Consider the following 19,910-nt stretch of genomic DNA (forward strand, 5'->3'; position numbering starts at 1 on the left):
ACCTTAATCGCTGGGATGGAAAAATGTTCGCAAGTGGTTGGAGAAATTTAGAAGAAAATAAGTGCAATTATCTATATATATAAAAATGAATTTCTGTCTGTCTGTCTGTCTGTCTGTCTGTTCCCTAGAGACTCGAAAACTACTGGACCGATTTGCGTGAAACTTGGCAGAAGGGGGTATTGGAGGCCGGGGAAGGTTCCTATAATAGTTTGGGACCCCTCCCTATTCCTGGAAGAGGAGGGGGGGGGGGTTTTCCCATACAAAAGTAATAAGACTTCATAACTCTAGAAGTGATTAAGCAAATCATACAAAACTTGGCATGGGTGAGTACTTGGTTACGAGGAATGTTTCTAAGAATATTTGGTACCCTCCCCACCTTTCAGTGGGGAAATAGGAAGGGGTGAGGGTCCCTACCATACAATTTTTTACATAACTAGAGAACTAATCAAGCTAATGGAACAAAATTCGGCATGGGAGAGTAGTGGAATACGAGAAATGGTTCTATGATTATTTCAGACCCCTCTCTCCTTCCAGTGGAGAAACAGGAAGGAGGGGGCGGGGGCTTCAACCCCTTTTTTATTGCATACCTTGAAAACTAATCAAGCAAATGAAACCAAATTTGGCTAGGAATCGTATTTGGGTACGATAGATAGTTCTATGAATATTTGGTACCCTTCTCTCCTTCCAGTGAGGAGATAGAAAGTGGGGAGGGGCTCCTTTACAATTTTCAGCATAACTGAAAAATAATCAAGCAAATGGAATCAAATTTGGCATGGGAAGGTATTTGATTACGAGAAATCTTTCTATGATATTTTGAGAGCCCTCCGTCCTTCCAGTCGGAAAATCTTAATGAAGGAGGGTGCTCACATACAATTTTCTACATCACTCGGAAACATACCCAGCAAATGAAGCAAGATTCGGTTTGGGAGGGTATTTGAGCACAAGAAATGTTTCTGTGAATATTTGGTACTACTTCCTCCTTCCAGTTGTGTGATAGGAAGGAGAGAGAGGGACTCCTTTACAATTTTTCGCATAACTCGAGAACTAATCGAGCAAATGGAAACAACTTTGACAGGGGAAAGTACACTGAGGTTTTTTTTTACGCGGTATTTGGTCCCGCGTAAAAAAAAACCCGCGTAAAAAAAAACCGCGTTAATTCGAAAATCCGCGTAAAAAAAAACCGCGTTAATTCGAAAATCCGCGTAAAAAAAAACCGCGTTAATTCGAAAATCCGCGTAAAAAAAAACCTCGTTAATTCGAAAATTCACGTAAAAAAATCCATTTTTATTAAAAAGTTCAAACAAAACAGCACGTTACTAAAAAAACGCGTAAGAACCATGATTATTTAAAAATTTGCGTACAATGATAGTTTATTTTTAAGATAAAAAACAAAATCAATTAGATTAATAGAATAGTAGGGTCTCAGGTCTCATGTTCCATGTCTCAGGTCTTAGGTTTCATGACTCAGGTCTCAGGTCTCATGTCTCATGTCTCATGTCTCAGGTCTCAGGTCTCATGTCTCAGGTCACATGTCTCATGTCTCAGGTTTCAGGTCTCAGGTCTCATGTCTCAGGTCTCATGTCTCATGTCTCATGTCTCAGGTCTCAGGTTTCAGGTCTCATGTCTCATGTCTCATGTTTCATGACTCATGTCTCATGTCTCAGGTCTCAGGTCTCATGTATCATGTCTCATGTCTCATGTCTCAGGTCTCAGGTCTCATGTCTCAGGTCACATGTCTCATGTCTCATGTCTCAGGTCTCAGGTCTCATGTCTCATGTCTCATGGCTCATGTCTCATGTCTCAGGTCTCATGTCTCATGTCTCAGGTCACATGTCTCATGTCTCAGGTTTCAGGTCTCAGGTCTCATGTCTCATGTCTCAGGTCTCATGTCTCATGTCTCATGTCTCAGGTCTCAGGTCTCATGTCTCATGGCTCATGGCTCATGTCTCATGTCTCAGGTCTCATGTCTCATGTCTCAGGTTTCAGGTCTCAGGTCTCATGTATCACGTTCTTAGTTTCAGAGCTAAGATTTTCCCAACTACAAGAATATTCTAAGTGTTTTCCTTTGAAAAAGTCTTAGAATATTTTCTCTGAAAAACCGCGTTAATTCGAAAATCCGCGTAAAAAAAAACCGCGTTAATTCGAAAATCCGCGTAAAAAAAAACCGCGTTAATTCGAAAATCCGCGTAAAAAAAGCCGCGTAAAAAAAAACCGTGTAAAAAAAAACCGCGTAAAAAAAAACCTCAGTGTATTTAGATACGTAAGATGGTTATTTGCTTATTTGAGGCTTCTTTCTTCTTCAATTGGGAAGACAGTTAGGAAGGCGAGAGCTCACATACGATTGTTTTGCATTAACCAAGAACTTATCTAACAAATGGAACCAAATAGGACACGGGAACAATCATACAATAGAGAAAATGGAACAGAATTGGGCATGAGAGTCTATTCGAATACACGGAATATTTGATCTTGACTCTCTCTTACCAGGTATGAGATAGGTAAGAAGAAGGGCTCCGATACAAATTTCATGGCATAGCTCGACAACTAATAAAGCAAACGAAACCAAATTTGGTATGGGAGGGTAATCGAGCACAAGAAATGTTTTCCGGTGGTTTAGCAGTGGAACGATAAAAAGTGGGAAAAGGGTCACTCACACAATTGTTTTAATATTTCGATAACTAATCAATAAAATGGAACCAAATTTGCATGGAAAAATGTGTTTTCTGATGTTATGAGACTCCCCTTCCTTCCATTAGGGATCTAGGAATGGGGGAGGGGGTCACTCTCACAATTTGTTTAATAGTACGAGAACAAATAGATAAAAATATGTGTCCTGTGACGTTATTTTGTTACAAAAAATATTTCTAGGATAGTTTGATAACCTCTCTAATTTAAAAGGAACAGCGTAGATTTCATATACATATATAAAAAAATATTTTTTATGAAATGAATTTGCGGCTTTATCGGTGAGGGTTAAAGAGTTGAAATGAAAGACGGATAGAAGAACAGAAGAAAATTCTAAGGTGGTGAAAAGAGCGAAGAGCATTTGAAATAGAAGCTTGACCACATGCTAAATTCTTTGTCCCACATCAATTAACTGTATTGAAGAAGTAGTACCCAATAGAGAAGGCACTACATTTTTCGATACAGTTAATTATGGATGGTTCGACCGCCATGTGAGTGTGCACATGTGCCGAACGGACAAAAAATTTAGCATGTGGTTGCTCTGTTAAGTCTTCTATTGTGCGATGTGGGACAAAGAATTTAGCATGTGGTCAAGCTTCTATTTCAAATGCTCTTCGCTCTTTTCACCACCTTAGAATTTTCTTCTGTTCTTCTATCCGTCTTTCATTTCAACTCTTTAACCCTCACCGATAAAGCCGCAAATTCATTTCATAAAACAAATTCACGGTGATCTCTCCTCTTAAATAATAAAAAAATAATTCGGCTATAAAAATCAATTACAAAACATCGTTCCGATAATCGAAAATAGTTAGGCCAAGATTTCTGACCGTTGACCGTATGCGACAACTCAATCCAGTTGGAACATCCGCACAAAACGAAAATAAGAAATCTACCTAGCCATCGATGGAACGATATCGCACAATAGAAGACTTAACAGAGCAACCACATGCTAAATTTTTTGTCCGTTCGGCACATGTGCACACTCACATGGCGGTCGAACCATCCATAATTAACTGTATCGAAAAATGTAGTGCCTTCTCTATTGGGTACTACTTCTTCAATACAGTTAATTGATGTGGGACAAAGAATTTAGCATGTGGTCAAGCTTCTATTTCAAATGCTCTTCGCTCTTTTCACCACCTTAGAATTTTCTTCTGTTCTTCTATCCGTCTTTCATTTCAACTCTTTAACCCTCAGCGATAAAGCCGCAAATTCATTTCATAAAACAAATTCACGGTGATCTCTCCTCTTAAATAATAAAAAAATATTTTTCGTTAAGTTATAAACTTATGAAGCAAAGAAATCCAGAGTCATAAAAAGGATTAAAACACTATTTAATAAAAAAAATCGTTAAGATTTCACAATACAAATATTACAATTTTATTTTAATGATTTTGAAATTGAATTTAGAACGTTGTGCAAATCAATGAAAAGTTAAATAACTAAGTACACATTTCAGTAATTTTTGGAAGGTGTAGCAAAGCACACCGGGTCAGCTAGTATCAGATAAATCAAGCGTGAGTTTTCAAAAGGACGTATGTAACATCAGACAAAATCTGAGAAAAAGGAGGGACAAAATTATGTTAATATAAATAAATGCTATTTAAAGCTGTTTGATCTAGAATCAAGTTTTATCATGGCAGCTGTAGGAAAAACAATAATGTTTTAATTATAGGTTTGAGCATACTGGATTTTTTGCTGTTTCCTAGTGAATTTGTTAAAAAAAATATTTTACACCGTATTGTTGAGTTTTTTTTCACATACGCCATAATGATTCGTCGTTGTGACAGTTTAATATTTACATACACCCTTTATGATTCGTCGCTTGGACAAATTGTTTTCATTATGCGTCAAATCAGATACGTCGGTTTTTTCACATCATTGCAGATGCGTCAGTTTTAAAATAATAATTATTTTAAAACTGACGCATCTGCAATGATGTGAAAAAACCGACGTATCTGATTTGACGCATACGACGGTTTGCTGCGATCCTATCTGCTGTGTGTGCGATATTATTTGTTTTGACAGATGCGTCGTTTTACCAAAAAGAGGTGTAAAGAAGAATTTCGAAAACACTGAGAAAAGATGACATAGGTCGTTTGTATATTTTTTTAGCTAACGGCATATTATTTTTTTTTGTACAAACAGTTAATTCATACAGAAGAAAATAAAATTTACTATACCGTGCAAAGAGTAACTCAATTTGTTTACTTTTGCGACATACGTCCTTTTGAAAACTCACGCTTGAAATAGAGGTTCTAACCGTTAGTTGAGGAAAGCGGAGCGTTTTTTTGGGCTATCTTCAGAATTCAGTATTAACGGAATTGGAAAGTAGGTACTTTTTTGCCGTAAACATCCCAAGTAATACAGATTAAGCCAACTAGCATTATGAAGTTTCAATATGGTTTAATTATGGCATTTTTTGTGCAGTTTTATGGCGGTTTAATTTTGATAAGTTATGTGCGTTGGTTTTGTAATAATATGGAAATAGTGAGAAAAAAATTTGTTGCTTGACGCCATCATTAATCCCAGCTTCCGCTTTTATTTTCAAAGCTGTAAATTACTGCAAATTTTGTAAAACCTCAACAATAGTTATTAGGTGAAAGTGATAAACGAGTAAAGTCGAATTTCGTTGTCCGTAGCCATCTTAAATTCCAAGATGGCGTCTACAACTCAACTTGAAAATAGTGTAAATGACTAAAAAATCGCATAGAACCCTTACAATATGGGTATTAGTTGAAAGAGATCAATCAGTAGAAAATGTCTTAAAATCGAATGAAATAGATAATAGACTCATAATAGAGTATTAATATTGGTATTGGGTGAAAAGGACAAACGAGTAGAAGTCGAATTTTACTATATGACGCTGTTCCGGCGCAGTCACAACGAACAGTGGTCCACAACAATTAATTTCGCTAAACTACGAAGACATCAATGAATTACAAACAAAATACAAATGTTATTGAAATTGTTATAATAGAAGAAATTTCTTGTAAATAGTATACATGAAACATGAATTTCACCGAACACAATTTCACACAACACTCAACACGAAACATTGAATTGCCAGCACTGCACACTCACACCATAGTTTTAAAAGTGAGACGTGAATTCAAACCATAGCTCGCAAGTGACATGTATATACAGACCACGTTCGTTTTGGGCAACATTAGATTTTGGCAACATCCGGTTTTGCAACAAAGTTCCAAAAAAAGCTAGTAATTTATCACATATGGCACTAAATTTTCTTTTTTTTTTTATCACTTCAGACAAACTTGCTTCCAAAAATCTATCACTAGGTGCTGTCAAACTGTTTGTTTATTCGGACGGTGTTGCACTGGTTTTGGCCTGGTGTTGCACTGCCATCGGACGGTGTTGCCCTGAAATTTTTTTCAGTGTTGCGAGAGAGCGTGTGAGTGAGTGAGGTAGCAATACACTGGCGACGATTTGTGTTTGTTTTTGTCGGGAACGGTGGAACACTGATCGAGGGGAGAACACAAATACGGTATAAGCTTACGATTACGATCTGTCACCACAGATGAACAGATGTACAAGCTCGAATAAAAAATCTTCAGAAACTTGTGTGAAATTTCCAGTGCTCTATTTTAAAGAAGCCGAAAAACAGTGCCATCTATTGCTAGATTTCTAACTTTTGAACGGCGCAACAGATGGCACTGTTTTTAGATAGATCTTTTAACAATTTTTCCAAAGGACACAATAGTGTTTGAATTCGAAAATGAATAAATTTAAATACAATACGAAGAATAATTCTATACAATTTGATTCACCACGAATAATTTTAAGCTGAGGAAAATAGCATCATCATATTTTTGTCACTTCAGAGACTGCCGAAATAACAAACAGATATACAAACTTGAATTTTAATATTCCATAAACCAGTGATAAAATTAGAAATGCTATCATTTAAACAAACCGAATAAACTTTAAAAGTACCTCATTCTTGGAAGAGTACAATCGTATATCTAAAAAACGAATAAATTAACATCGCAGCAGAATTGACGGCTTCAATATATTCACAACAAATTAAATTTGTCTGGTTCATTTAACCTTCATTCTTTTTACTAAAAAAGACTAACTAAGAACTTCGGACAAGCCAGACGAACCAGTTATTTTATCCGGTTGAGTTTAACATTAACAATCTCATGAAACAATACCGATTCTAGGCTTTTCTTGTATTCTGTTTCTGTTTAGTGCTCAATGCTAGTTTGAAGCAATTATAAAAAAGCTTAATGCTAAAAATCTTCATTACGCAAATCATAAATGTGTTGCGAATCTTTATCATCAATTTGCTCAAAACTCGTCAAATAGTAATTCGAATATGTCATTACTGACTAATAGTTTGTTGTTTTGTTTTGTTTACATTTCACTTTTTTCTTGACAGTTCCCTCTGGTGTCCTTGGAGACATCTGGTGGCTCAACCAAAACACATAAAATTGATTGAAATCGGTCGTTGCAACTTTACACACGTTTCAAGGCTTAGCTTGTACATCAGTTCATCTGTGCTGTCACGGTCTCCAAATGTGCAGTCCTGTCCGGGGCTCTAAAGCTATATGTGCAACATATAGCTTCTAACTTCAGCTTTTTTGGACATTAAGTGAAATTTTTTTTAGCATTCCGTAGCTGATCTACAGTGTTTTTTGTGAAGCATGTTGTTCGGATTTTTTCATAGACTTTGAATAACGGAAAACTGAAGTGTTGCATGTGATGTTTCTAAATCTTTAAATTTTGTTCATCGGATGGGAATAAAGAGAGATATATTGGAGAGTCAAATTGACACTCCAGGGACTGTAACGGGTAAGGCTAAGATCATTTAGTATCCGGGCAGTTACAAACGTGTGTATTTTTAAAACTATTCATTTGATAGAAAAACTTTCTATGGAGGAAATGAAGGTGTTAATATGACATTTAATATAAAAATATAAAAAAAAATTATTTAACATTGATTTCAAGAAATACTCTTTCTTTTTCATAAAATCTCTTTTTTATCTTTGCACACTTTTTGCAGTCATGTATTGATCTATTACTTTTACAACAGAAGCAAAACCTTTGCAAAATCATGATATTTTACTGTTTACACAAACTCACCTGGCAAAATCAATTGGAATCTAGTTGGATCCTTTTCATGAGTAGGCATCTCGAAGAATTTGATCTCTTGAATCCGGTTTTCACATAAATTTCTTCGTCCATCAGAACACATCTGTCATATTGCGTAAAAACCGGATGCACAGATTGCGATCATTGGTAACTTATCATTATAAGTTATTTACTTGGTGTCTTCTAGTCAGCAACACTTTTTGCCTGCCAGAAATTGATTTTTTGCATTATTTAAGGAGTCTGCATTCAGTTATCCCCAATAACAATAGACTTTTTACCATATTTAAGATCAAGGGTTGCACTCCGATGGTTGGTTTGAACTTCTTGTGGATCCTAGAGCTCCTTATACTTCTAAACCATGGGTGGCCAACATTTTCAAAAGGCGGGCCAAATTTTGGAAATTCGAAAGGCTGGCGGGCCACACCATCATATTTTTTGATATTCCGAGCTAATAAATGATTTAAACTTCTGTTGGGTTATTCTGTTGCAGAAATGTCAAATATTTAGTGTGGAAATTCCAGAGTACATAATTTTTTCATGGTTTTACAGTTATTCAAAATATAAAAATTCTGATTTTTGACTTCTGTATCATGTTGAGCTGTCTCACTTTTCTTTAAAAAATAAGGACAAATGTGATTATATGTATCGACTGCGCACCTCCTGAAAATAAAAGATCAACTCACTTCTAACATGAGCGTACTGCTTCACAAATGCCCATTTCAGATGCCGCTTCTTAATCGGCAGCTCTGCACAAAAAATGAAAGATTCGTTTTTATTTGAAAACCAAGTTTTTCAGAAATTCATTTTAAAATAATTAATTCAAAAATTAACCAGATCTCCATCATTGATTGTTACAAAACTGAACTAACTTCATCAATTCAAAATGCAGTTTCAAATGAAATGCATACTAGAAAATCTGTTTTTCAAACAGTGACGGCGGCTATAGAAACATCCTAAAAATTCGTCTTCAAAATTTGACACTATCCAAACAGATTTAAAAATTTTGAAGTTGGAAATGAAATTCCAATTGTTCCAGTTGTAACTAAAAATACGCAATCTTTTTTTTCCGCCATAGTTGCAAAACTAGAAAATCAGTTGGACAAAGTGAGTAAAAAATTGATCTCTAAAAATGCCATGATTCTAGGAGTCCCATTTGTCATGAATGAAAATACTATACGAAAAATCGCTCAAAAGCGTAACCAACTACTAGAACTAGACTAGAAAACAAGACTAAAGTTATAAACAGAGCAGAACCTCAGCGTTCAAAACTCCACACCTTTGCTTTGGCATAAAAACTTTTGGATAAATATACACATTTTAAAAAACATTCAGTCTAGTTTTCTCTAACTTTTATAATGGATAACACCGATATTATCGGTTTTAAGCAATTTAAATATGATTTTAACTCATAACTTTTTCGTTATCTTCTGAAAATTCATAAAACTTTGTTTTATTAATCGAATCTTATGCTATGATAACATCTTTGGCTCATTTTGTTTCTGAAAATTATCAAATGTTCGAAGATGATGAAAAATTTGAGAGAAACATGAGAATCAATGAAAGGATAATCATAAAGCGTAATTATCATGAATTAAAAAAAAAAAAGTACAACGGTTATCCCGTTGGTGAATCGTTTTATGTTTAAAAAAAAATTATGATATACACGGCTTATGTTCATTCATTCATTGATTCTCATGTATCCTCAATCTTTTCATCATATTCAAAAAAAAAAAAAAAATTTTAAGAAATTAATTTTTTTGAGTTTGGTATTTAATTTTTTTTTAAATTTGCACCAGTCATGGTTGAAAAGAAATTTTTCAAAAGAATATCAAAGAACGATGGCACATTTTTAACACGTAGGTAGGTATGCCTATAATGGAATAATTGTTTTAACAGAAGAATAGAAAGAAGGATTTTAAATGGCTTCGAACTTTTTCGAAAGTATCATCGATATGGGTACAATTTTATTATCTGTTGGATTTGTGACAAGCTTCCTAAATTTGCCAAAGGATTACAAAATTTGTGTATTTATGCGGCTTCAAATACATGTTTTTTTCAGATTTCAAAATTTATTTTTTCTGAGGTATTTGATATAATATTTTTTCGTCAAAAAAAATTGAAATCCACATTATTTTGTTATTTTTCAATGAATATTATAACAAAAAACGCAGTGAATTTTAAAAGCTTTTCAAATAAAATATGTAAAAAAAAGTAATGAGTGAATTTAAAAATTTGGTAAACACCTGGAGACACCCTGCGCAAATTGTTATATAATGTATCTATTTTCCCGTAATATGTATGTACTGTAAATATTTCGTTTATTTCAATGGAGCTAACAAATGAAGTATATTCTCCGATCTAAAAAGCCTAAAATACGTAACTTTGACAAATAAGTTGTTTAATTCGCAGAATAATTTGTTTTGGTATTCGGTATAATTTCGCACTAAATTTTACAAAGTTTTATTTTTAATATCATATTGCTCTCCATGAAGCCTTTACAAACCCATAAAACTATTGTAATACATCCGTTTAGGAGCACTCATTGCTTAAAAAATAATGGTAAGTGGTTATGAAATAAGAAAAATTCATAACAATACACATCTGTTATTCGACAGTACAGATCATATAGGTATCAAATATTAGAAATTAAAAAAAAAATATACAGGTTTTTCCGACTTTTAATTCGAACTCATGAATGATTGGTACTGATTTTGGTAAACTTCATCTTTAAATGGTACAGAAACCAACAAAAAACCACAACTCTTAAATAAAACTAAGACCACATATAACATTTTAGAAAAAGCTTCGCGGGCCACAAAAAGACAGCCGCGGGCCACATGTGGCCAATGGGCCATGGTTTGGCCACCCCTGTTCTAAACCATTTGGTCTGAAAAAAAAATCAGAAAAAATCAACAGTTCATGAGCTTTCAAGTCAACAATGAAGAATTTTCGAGGCGCAAAATGCGTAAAAGTTGCAAATTTGTGCAAAATTATTTTTACCATGTCTTTTTGCATCGTAAATATCTCAAACACTCGTTACCTTAAAAATCTATCAAAAATAGGTAAGATAGTGCTTTTCATAACCAACACAACGCTTCTAAAGTTTTGCATATCCGAGCTCTATCAACGTAGCTAGCACCGAAATAAAGTGCCCGGATACTAAATGATCATAGCCTTAAACATTTATGGAACGAATATGTGTTTATGTTACAGCTGTATGAGTAAGGAGAATCGACTTTTTTGGACTTTTAATATTTTTTTAGACTCTTGATTAGAAACCGCGTAATTTTTGTTGTTGAATATATAAATTCACGAATTTTATCCATTGTCGAAATGACTCTATCTTTTCTTCTGGACTTATTTGTTGTTGGTTTGTCACAGAAAAAAGCGTTATGAAAAAATCATTCACACCATTTTACATAACCATAAATCATAACACGTTCTTCGGGTGTGAAAAAATGTTTGTCTTTCAAATCCTTCATCGGTGTTCGAAAGTATCCAGACCCATCTTTCGGTTGTATTTTTGTTTCTGTTTTTAATCGAATTTTATGATGCATGCGTTTTCCTTCCAGGAATTTCGTTTACGTTTTCACTGTGTGTAGCAAGGACCTTCAACACAAAAGAGTGGAATGTGAGAAAAGCGAGAAACCCTCCCATCCTGGTGTTTCGTTCACAAGGCTTAAGGCCGTTTGGACATGTGTGCCTATTTCGAACCATTTGCTGGAAAAAATCAATTCCCATCGGGATTTGAATTACGTTAAATGTTCTTTGGTTTTTTTGTCGCGTTTGTTATTGTATCTCGATGATGAATGATGTCTTGAAGGTCAAGGGAAACAGCTGGAGAAAGCTACATTCGAAGTATTGAAAAGGGTTTATTCCTCTGACAAAACAAACATAGAGAATGTTTCAAAATCATATGGGCACCTTGCATTTCATAGAAATGAATCTTAGAATGGTCTTCAAAATTAATGACTTTGAAAGACGATTTCGTAATTGTATTATATAGCAGTCTGTAATAATTCATACTAATCACAACTTACGCAATTTATCAAAACATATTCGGGCTCAACCGGGATTTGAACCCGGGACCTCTCGCACCCAAAGCGAGAATCATACCCCTAGACCATTGAGCCGCTTGCATTTACTAAAATGATTTGTGCCTCAAAATTGGTGGCTCGCGTTGTTTTTCTCAGTGCCATTCGTGCTTTCACTTAATAAACCAGCTGAGCCAATAAAATACTACCAGCAGACTACTCAACAAGCAGCATTGCACCAAGACGAAAAAAAAATCGTGCCGACGATGTGAGAGGTGGTTGAAGGCAAAGAAACTGAAAATAGACAAACCAGTCTTCGTGGGGGGAGTTGCGTTTTGTTTTGGTCTGGGGGGTTGAAATCAAGTTTGATTTTCTCGATCAGCTGGCTTGGTGGTTGGTTTGCTACCATTTAGGCTCAATTTTGTTGCGCTTGTGCACTACGGTCTCTACATGGCATGTGGCTCAATGGTCTAGGGGTATGATTCTCGCTTTGGGTGCGAGAGGTCCCGGGTTCAAATCCCGGTTGAGCCCGAATATTTTGATAAATTTTGTAGGAGTCAGCTCAGGTTTTGATATTCTGTTCTCCCCACACCGAACTTACTACTACCCTGGTGAAGCTATGATCGGTGTAAGAAGTATCAAAACTTTTGAACATGATTAAAACATTCCGCATAATTTGGACAACGTTTCGAGATTAAAGGAAGAATTATCAAGGTGAAAAGGATTTTTCAGGCGATTTATTGATGTTTCAGCTCAACTTACCCTTATACTGATCAGAAAATGTACAGCTCCATCCAGACTCTAATTCAGCTGAATAATTATTTCTATCTAGATCCATGCCTTCGCTTACGGAACAATGTGGGTCGTGTTGCCTTTTATTTTCGAAAGGGGTTTCGACGAGAGACGTAAAATCCCATAAGTGATGTTTTCAAAACAAACCCAACTCATTCGGACAGAATATTACAACATCATACCATTTAGAGGGCCTTATCGGTAGTTTCAATCTGCAAAACAAAAAAAAAAGGGCAGAGACGAATGCTCTCGACGACGATATGATTAGTGTTCCCACTTCTTCTAGCAGCCGCGCAGCGGCGTAAATTGCAACGAACTCCATCCAGATTGTAATGTTTGCTCCGCGATGAAAATCTTGCCAAAACACCGTGGGCGTAAGATCTACTTCACGTTTTTTTGCGCTCTCTGCCGCGCCGTTATGTTGTTGTCTATATCTATATGGCTTAGAGTCCTCTCGAAAAACTATCTCAACGGTGCATGTTAGGGCGGTGAACTTGCGCGTATTTGACGTTGGTTGTTGTTGGGGCTGCTGCTGGAACGATTTGCTTTCCTTCGCTTGGAATTGACAACTCGCCGACCACGCCACACCACACCAAAACTTCAAACGCTGCTCTCAAAAAGCTGAAAAAAATGGCAGCAGCTGCTGCTGCCACTAACATAAAGAGTCTGCCATTAAAACAAATTGCGTCCATGTTAATACAACTCGCGCGCGGCGTACTCACACGCAGAAGTAGGTTGTACTCAGCTGTACCTACGACTTGTTGCGCAGCGCATGATAGAGAAACTTTTGCACCAAATTATGGTTCCAAACAAGTTTGATGGTCCAAATCGAGCGGAATAGTGGCGGGCGGCTTGGTGCAATTGCATACGCCCTTTCGGTTACCTACTTGAGTAAGGGCCGCGGGTTTAAGCGAAATCGATCGAGCAAATTGGCACCAGCAAAGCCTTCAATATGCAGCGGAAAACAACCACAAGCTGCTAGAACAATTTGCAGTTCCTACTCCTGACTTGGCCCACATACCTTAGATGGCTAGATCGGTTCAAAACATTTGACAATTTTGACAATTTTGACAATTTTGACAATTTTGACAATTTTGACAATTTTGACAATTTTGACAATTTTGACAATTTTGACAATTTTGACAATTTTGACAATTTTGACAATTTTGACAATTTTGACAATTTTGACAATTTTGACAATTTTGACAATTTTGACAATTTTGACTATTTTGACCATTTTGACAATTTTGACAATTTTGACAATTTTGACAATTTTGACAATTTTGACAATTTTGACAATTTTGACAATTTTGACAATTTTAACAATTTTGACAATTTTGACAATTTTGACAATTTTGACAATTTTGACAATTTTGACAATTTTGACAATTTTGACAATTTTGACAATTTTGACAATTTTGACAATTTTGACAATTTTGACAATTTTGACAATTTTGACAATTTTGACAATTTTGACAATTTTGACAATTTTGACAATTTTGACAATTTTGACAATTTTGACAATTTTGCAGTGATTGAATTTTGCTGAGCATGAGTTGATCAACCATCTCTCGCTCAACGCTTTACTCGGAAGCAAAGGTTGCTTTGAGGCAGCGAAAACGACAAAACCGATGATGTATACGCTCTCAACATGGCTGCCTTCATGAAGCAATATACATTTTAGGCAGCGAATCCAAAAAACCAAACGAATGGCTCTCACTCATCTCCTGTCCCAACCTTGAGGGAACCGAATTCAAAAGGCAGAGCAAACCCGAGTCTCCTCGTTGATAGATGATAAACTCAATTTTAAATGTCATTTGAACCTAGTTCGTAAAGCTACCCTCAACAAAATTAACATCCTCCGCATCCTTAGCAATAAAACCAGCCTAGCCCATCGTGAACCTCTCTTCCGTTTTGTTCATGGTTGGCTGCTACCAGCCTCCCTGTACGGTTTGGGTTTTATCAGTAGAGCTGGAGAAACTCTTTTTAAAAAACTTGAACCCCTGTATAATGAGTGCATACGAACAATTGGAAACACCTTCAAAACCAGTCCTATATTATCGCTAATGGCTGAAAGTGGCCAAATGCCCTTCAAATTCCTTATTGCCCAACACCTATCTTCGAAGTCTTTGCGATGGTTAGCCTTGGGTGGCTCTGAAAATGCCTGCATTGTAATCCGTACCAATTCCCTACTACAAGAGTTAACTGATTCGCGTATCCCTCCTATATGCCCAAGAAAAGCTACAAGATTCCGTTACTGGTCCGATAAAAATCCTTCAATCGACTTAAGTCTACTGAATAAAGTAAAAGCTGGCCAACCTCCCCAAGTTGTGCTACCTCACTTTCGATCTCTGGTTGAACAAAAATACTGCTCTCATGTTCATATTTTCACAGATGGATCCAAAACCGATGATCATCGAGTGGGATGTGGGATCCATGATGGCTCTAACAACAGAAGTCTTGCCCTGCCTGCCGACTGTTCGGTGTTTAGTGCAGAGGCCTACGCCCTACTCAACGCTCTACGTAACTTGAATCCAGAAGTTGGTTCCCACGTTATCTTCACCGATTCCGCCAGCGTTCTTAATGCGGCCCTCACCGGCAACTTGAAACATCCCTGGGTATCGAGCATTTCAGACGAGGCTCTTTCGAAGAAGGTTAGCCTTGTATGGATTCCTGGACATGCAGGTATAACGGGGAACGAAGCCGCAGACCGACTTGCGGCCGAAGGAACTAAATTATCTCCTCCCTCCCTACCCATTCCTCAACAAGACGCCTACCGATCAATCAAAAACACACTGTTCTACGCTTGGGAAGCCAAATGGAGTTCGATACAGAACAATAAACTCCGGGAGATTAAAAACAGCACCCTTAGATGGGTAGATCGTCCCAACCCCAGGGAACGCCGCGCTCTAACACGGCTACGCATTGGGCACACTCTCCTTACCCACAGCTACCTAATGGATCGAAAGGATCCTCCCATCTGCTTTTCATGTCACTGCCAACTCACAGTCAAGCATGTTCTCATCAATTGCCCCATCCATGAAAGCCTAAGACAGTTCTTCGATATAGGCATAAGCCTTCGGGAAGTTCTTTCCAACTGCCCCGATGAAGAAGACAAACTGATAAAGTTCCTTCAGAAAACCGGCCTAATCTACCAAATTTAAATCTTATGTGTCAATCTATCCTCATCTTTCCTATCAAAAATATGAAAACGACCGATATTATTTCCCTACTTTTATGTTTCTATCTTTCCCTTTGTTTCTTCCAAAAAAAAAAAAAAAAAAAAATAAAACCAAAAAAAACAAAAAAAAAAAACAAAAAAAAAACAAAACAAAAAAAACCAAAAAAAAAAACACACACACTAGACACGGACGGAGTCGGGATGAATCATCCAAACGGATGAAAATCCTTGCAAAAAAAAAAAAAAAAAAAGAGTCTCCTCGTTTGTGCCTGGATCGAATGCGTGAGGTTTTTCTGCTATTGCTATTATTGCACAGCAACCGCACGCAGGCAGCTAGTTTTTTCATTTCTTTTTCTTCCCCCCTCTTTCACCATACGTTGCGGGCCGTGCAACGCAATAAGTTCGGTTGTTTTTGTTGTTGCCTCAACCTTTGCGGTCGGCTCGAGTTATTCAAATTCAACAACGTAAATGAGTATGTGTGCCTCGTCTTCTTCATGCATCATGTAGCAACCGAACGTTGAGAGAGTTCGTTCGGGGCAGCAAACGGATAGTGTCTCTCAGAGCAGATCCTCCTCATGGGGGGAGGTTTGAATGAATGTATATGTATCGTCTCCTGTATAGCTATGCGAGGCCTCAAAGTGTGTATTTTGAATGCCTCTGATGAGAAAATTGGTGAGGAGGAGAGGATGGCAACGCTGCCGTGTAGAAGCTGCTCGTGTTTTAGTCCGCGTATTTTTCAACTTTTAAAACGTTTTTATTATAGAGTTTTAAAATATTGTTCCGAAACATCATCAAGAAGCCGACAACGAATGTTATTGATACATATTTGTGTTATTTGCTAAGTGGAAGTGATATTTTGAAGATTGTGAAGTGCAATTACGGCCCCGAAGTCACTGAGGAGAAGGGGGCTTATGCTACGCCCTCTGGACGCACACAGAAATGCTGACGTGGAAAATGGGACCTTCCAAGCAAACTGAGCTAAAAGAGGCCATCTGAGTTCAAGATAAGTGATTTGTTTCTGTTTTTATTTTTATTTTACCATAATATTAAATGCATTTTTTAAATTTAAAATCAAACATTCAGCAAAATTGAAATTAGAACCTTTTCTTACCCTGGTAGTAAAGCCCGAAATATTTCTTGGAAATATTTCATTTTCCCTATTTTATGCAAGATTGTACACAAGCAGGGGTACAAGTCGAAAGCTTCTTCGATAATAGTCAAAGCTCAAAAGAGCTACAACCAGAGAAGCTCAAATCTAACTACTTGTGAATTTAAATTCCAATTAGATTTCAATCAAGATAATTCTCATTGAATTTATTTCGATGTTTGTTGTTGTTGTGGTCATCTGTTTCATTACACGAAGTCAGGTGTTTAGTTTGTCAATAAAAATCAAAGGTAACATTAAGTCGGGGAATTTCATGTTAGGCTGACGACATACTGGAGCGGTGTGTGCTGTTGCAATAAGTAATGAGAGTGAATAAGACGGACATAGTGTGGAAACAAATGCACTGCGGGGACATAGCAGGACGTAGCTAAGTAGAAATAAGTGTAGTTGCATCTCGTTTACACGTATTGAAATATCGGAACATTATTCCGATATCAGTTTAGAATAGCATAAGCGATAGAAGAAAAAGGCTACCTATTCTTTCCTTAAAACCTTTCTATGGGCATCTATTAGAATTTGAGTGAAATGTTCTTTGCATTTCACTTTCGCACAAAACCATCACCAAACCTCGTTTTCGCTTCCATCGTCTATAGCTATACAAAGAGAAACTTCTAGGGGTGCTCATCTATTCAAATTATTCAATAAGTTGGATTTTTCTAATTAATGTATTTTTTTTTATCTTTACGGAATGAAATATCTTATTAAGTGATGTAGTACGTGTCAAATTAATAATAATAATTTATCAAAATTATAATTATAATGATATTATAACTTTTCAATCATGGGAACTCGATAGTTAAATCCAATTTTTTTAATTCTTCATGAAGGGTAAAGAGAAACTTTATAATGTTAAATCATCAATTGTCGATTGAAATTGCTTACCGAAATCTATTTTCCGATACACCGAATAAAAAAACATTCCTCCTCACAAGCTCCTACAAGTTTTACTCTTTATGCAACGAGGTACATGTTGCTATGGAGCAATGTCATTTATTACTATCGTTAAGTGGAGTCCTTTTTTCTTTTTATTAGATTTCCATGTTTATTGTTCTTTTTTTTCTGTTATGATCCATCCTAATAAATCACCTAACACAGATCGGAGCGCAGCATATTATAAAAATAATATATGTGCATATCAATGTTATATTTGTCAATTTTAGTTGTCTTATCATCACATTGCAAATATTTCAAATTTAAATTATTTTTATGTCAATTAATTTTTTTCAGTTGGCCTTATTCATCGTATCAAATTTACAATTCTGATATTTCTGTAGTTAGTTTAATTGAAATTTTTAGATTCAAAGCATACATTAAACTACGATTTCAGCATATTATAATTTGAAGCCATCATTCCCATTCACCGCCCACGGGCAAAAATATAAATTTAAATAATGTATGATTTAAGTTTTTTAATTTTTTTTTAGAACGCTCTCAACTACATATTATGAAAAAGAAAAATAATGAAGGAACTATATCTCTTACATTTGCTATTATGTAGGGGAGAGTGGGGTATCGTGGGCCATGGGGAAACGTGGGCCACTTTTAATATCTCAGATGTGTGTTGAGATAAAAATCTCAAACCAACTGTCATCGTCGTCGCTTTGCGTGAGCATATATTCCTATATATTGTTGACTGAAATACGCATCATATGCTTCTTTTATTTATCAAGCTAAAAAAAGTTGGAAAAATTTACTTATATAATTAAAAAAACACCCACTAATTTCATCGACGGGGAACCTTAAGTGCATAACTAAAATATGCTCATACGCTTTTGATCTTTGTTTTGTCATGATCTTTCACATGGAAAAGGAATTTTTGATGAAACATCAATAAGTCACACAAACGCAACCAATTTGCAAATCATAGCTTGTGGGGAATCGTGGGCCACACATCTTGAATCACCTATATTTTTATGTTTTTATACACATTCAGAACTTAAAATACGTTTTACCTATCTGCAAAGTTTTCTTATGCCAAATGAAGAGTTATGAAAAATATTTTGTCCATCCTATATAAGAAATTCAGCCAAAACGTTCGCGAGCTAGGTTTTGAAATCTATGCGATCATACACTGCTCCCTTTTTTATTTCATCATCTGAAATTGCTTTAAAATAACGAAATGAATTAGGAAATCACAATTTTGGGTCAATTCATAAACTTCGCATGTTATTTGGTCGATTTGAAATTGGTGGCCCACGATTCCCCACCATTTTTCAAAATCCAAAAAATATTGCATTTTTTTAAACAATCAGAATTTGGGGAAAATAACTTATTAAAAATTTTAAAAAAATACCTTCTGATACCTTTAAAATGTAGAAAACCATATCATTTTTTATTTTCATTTTATCTTTTATAATAAAGAAGTTATGGAACAACGAAAAAAAGTGGCCCATGATTCCCCACTCTCCCATATTACATCCACCAAACATATAATTATTTTAATGTTACTTTTTTTTCAGCTCCTCAGAACATTAATTCCATGTGTAATTTAAACTGTTTTAATTTTATTTTTTTTATCCATAATTTTTACCTCCGTCCATATCACTATAAAACTTATCAACATGCATTGTACTAAACAATAAACTAAATACACGTCGATCTTTTACTAGGTGTCTAAGAGTACTAACTTCATATAATTAGTTAACAGTTGTTAAATTTAATTAGGGGCCGTTTAAATATTACGTAACGCAATTTTTTAGCATTTTCAACCCCCCCTCTCCCCTACGTAACACATTCGTCTCAAAATTTCTAGGCAAAATTCACGAAGCGTAACAAACTTCTATACCCCCTCCCCCCCTAAAAGCGTTACGTAATATTTGAATGGTATCTTAGGTGTTCCGTAGCTGCCTGCCGGTTGAAGAGGTTTAAAACATCGCATGGATTACTAGTTTATACGGGTTCATGCGTAGGACAGAATTGAGTGTTTTCAAACCGTTTA

General features: G+C 35.8%; 2 non-coding genes across 2 annotated transcripts; one reads left to right on the forward strand and one right to left on the reverse strand.

Annotated features, from left to right (window-relative positions):
- Positions 1-11,861: 11,861 nt before the first annotated feature.
- Positions 11,862-11,933, reverse strand: Trnap-ugg (transfer RNA proline (anticodon UGG)). The gene has a single exon. It is a non-coding gene; the product is annotated as a tRNA-Pro (tRNA).
- Positions 11,934-12,293: 360 nt separating this feature from the next.
- On the forward strand, positions 12,294-12,365 carry Trnap-ugg (transfer RNA proline (anticodon UGG)). The gene has a single exon. It is a non-coding gene; the product is annotated as a tRNA-Pro (tRNA).
- Positions 12,366-19,910: the final 7,545 nt, after the last annotated feature.

This window comes from Uranotaenia lowii, chromosome 2 (assembly GCF_029784155.1).
Source record: "Uranotaenia lowii strain MFRU-FL chromosome 2, ASM2978415v1, whole genome shotgun sequence".
Lineage (NCBI taxonomy): Eukaryota > Metazoa > Arthropoda > Insecta > Diptera > Culicidae > Uranotaenia > Uranotaenia lowii.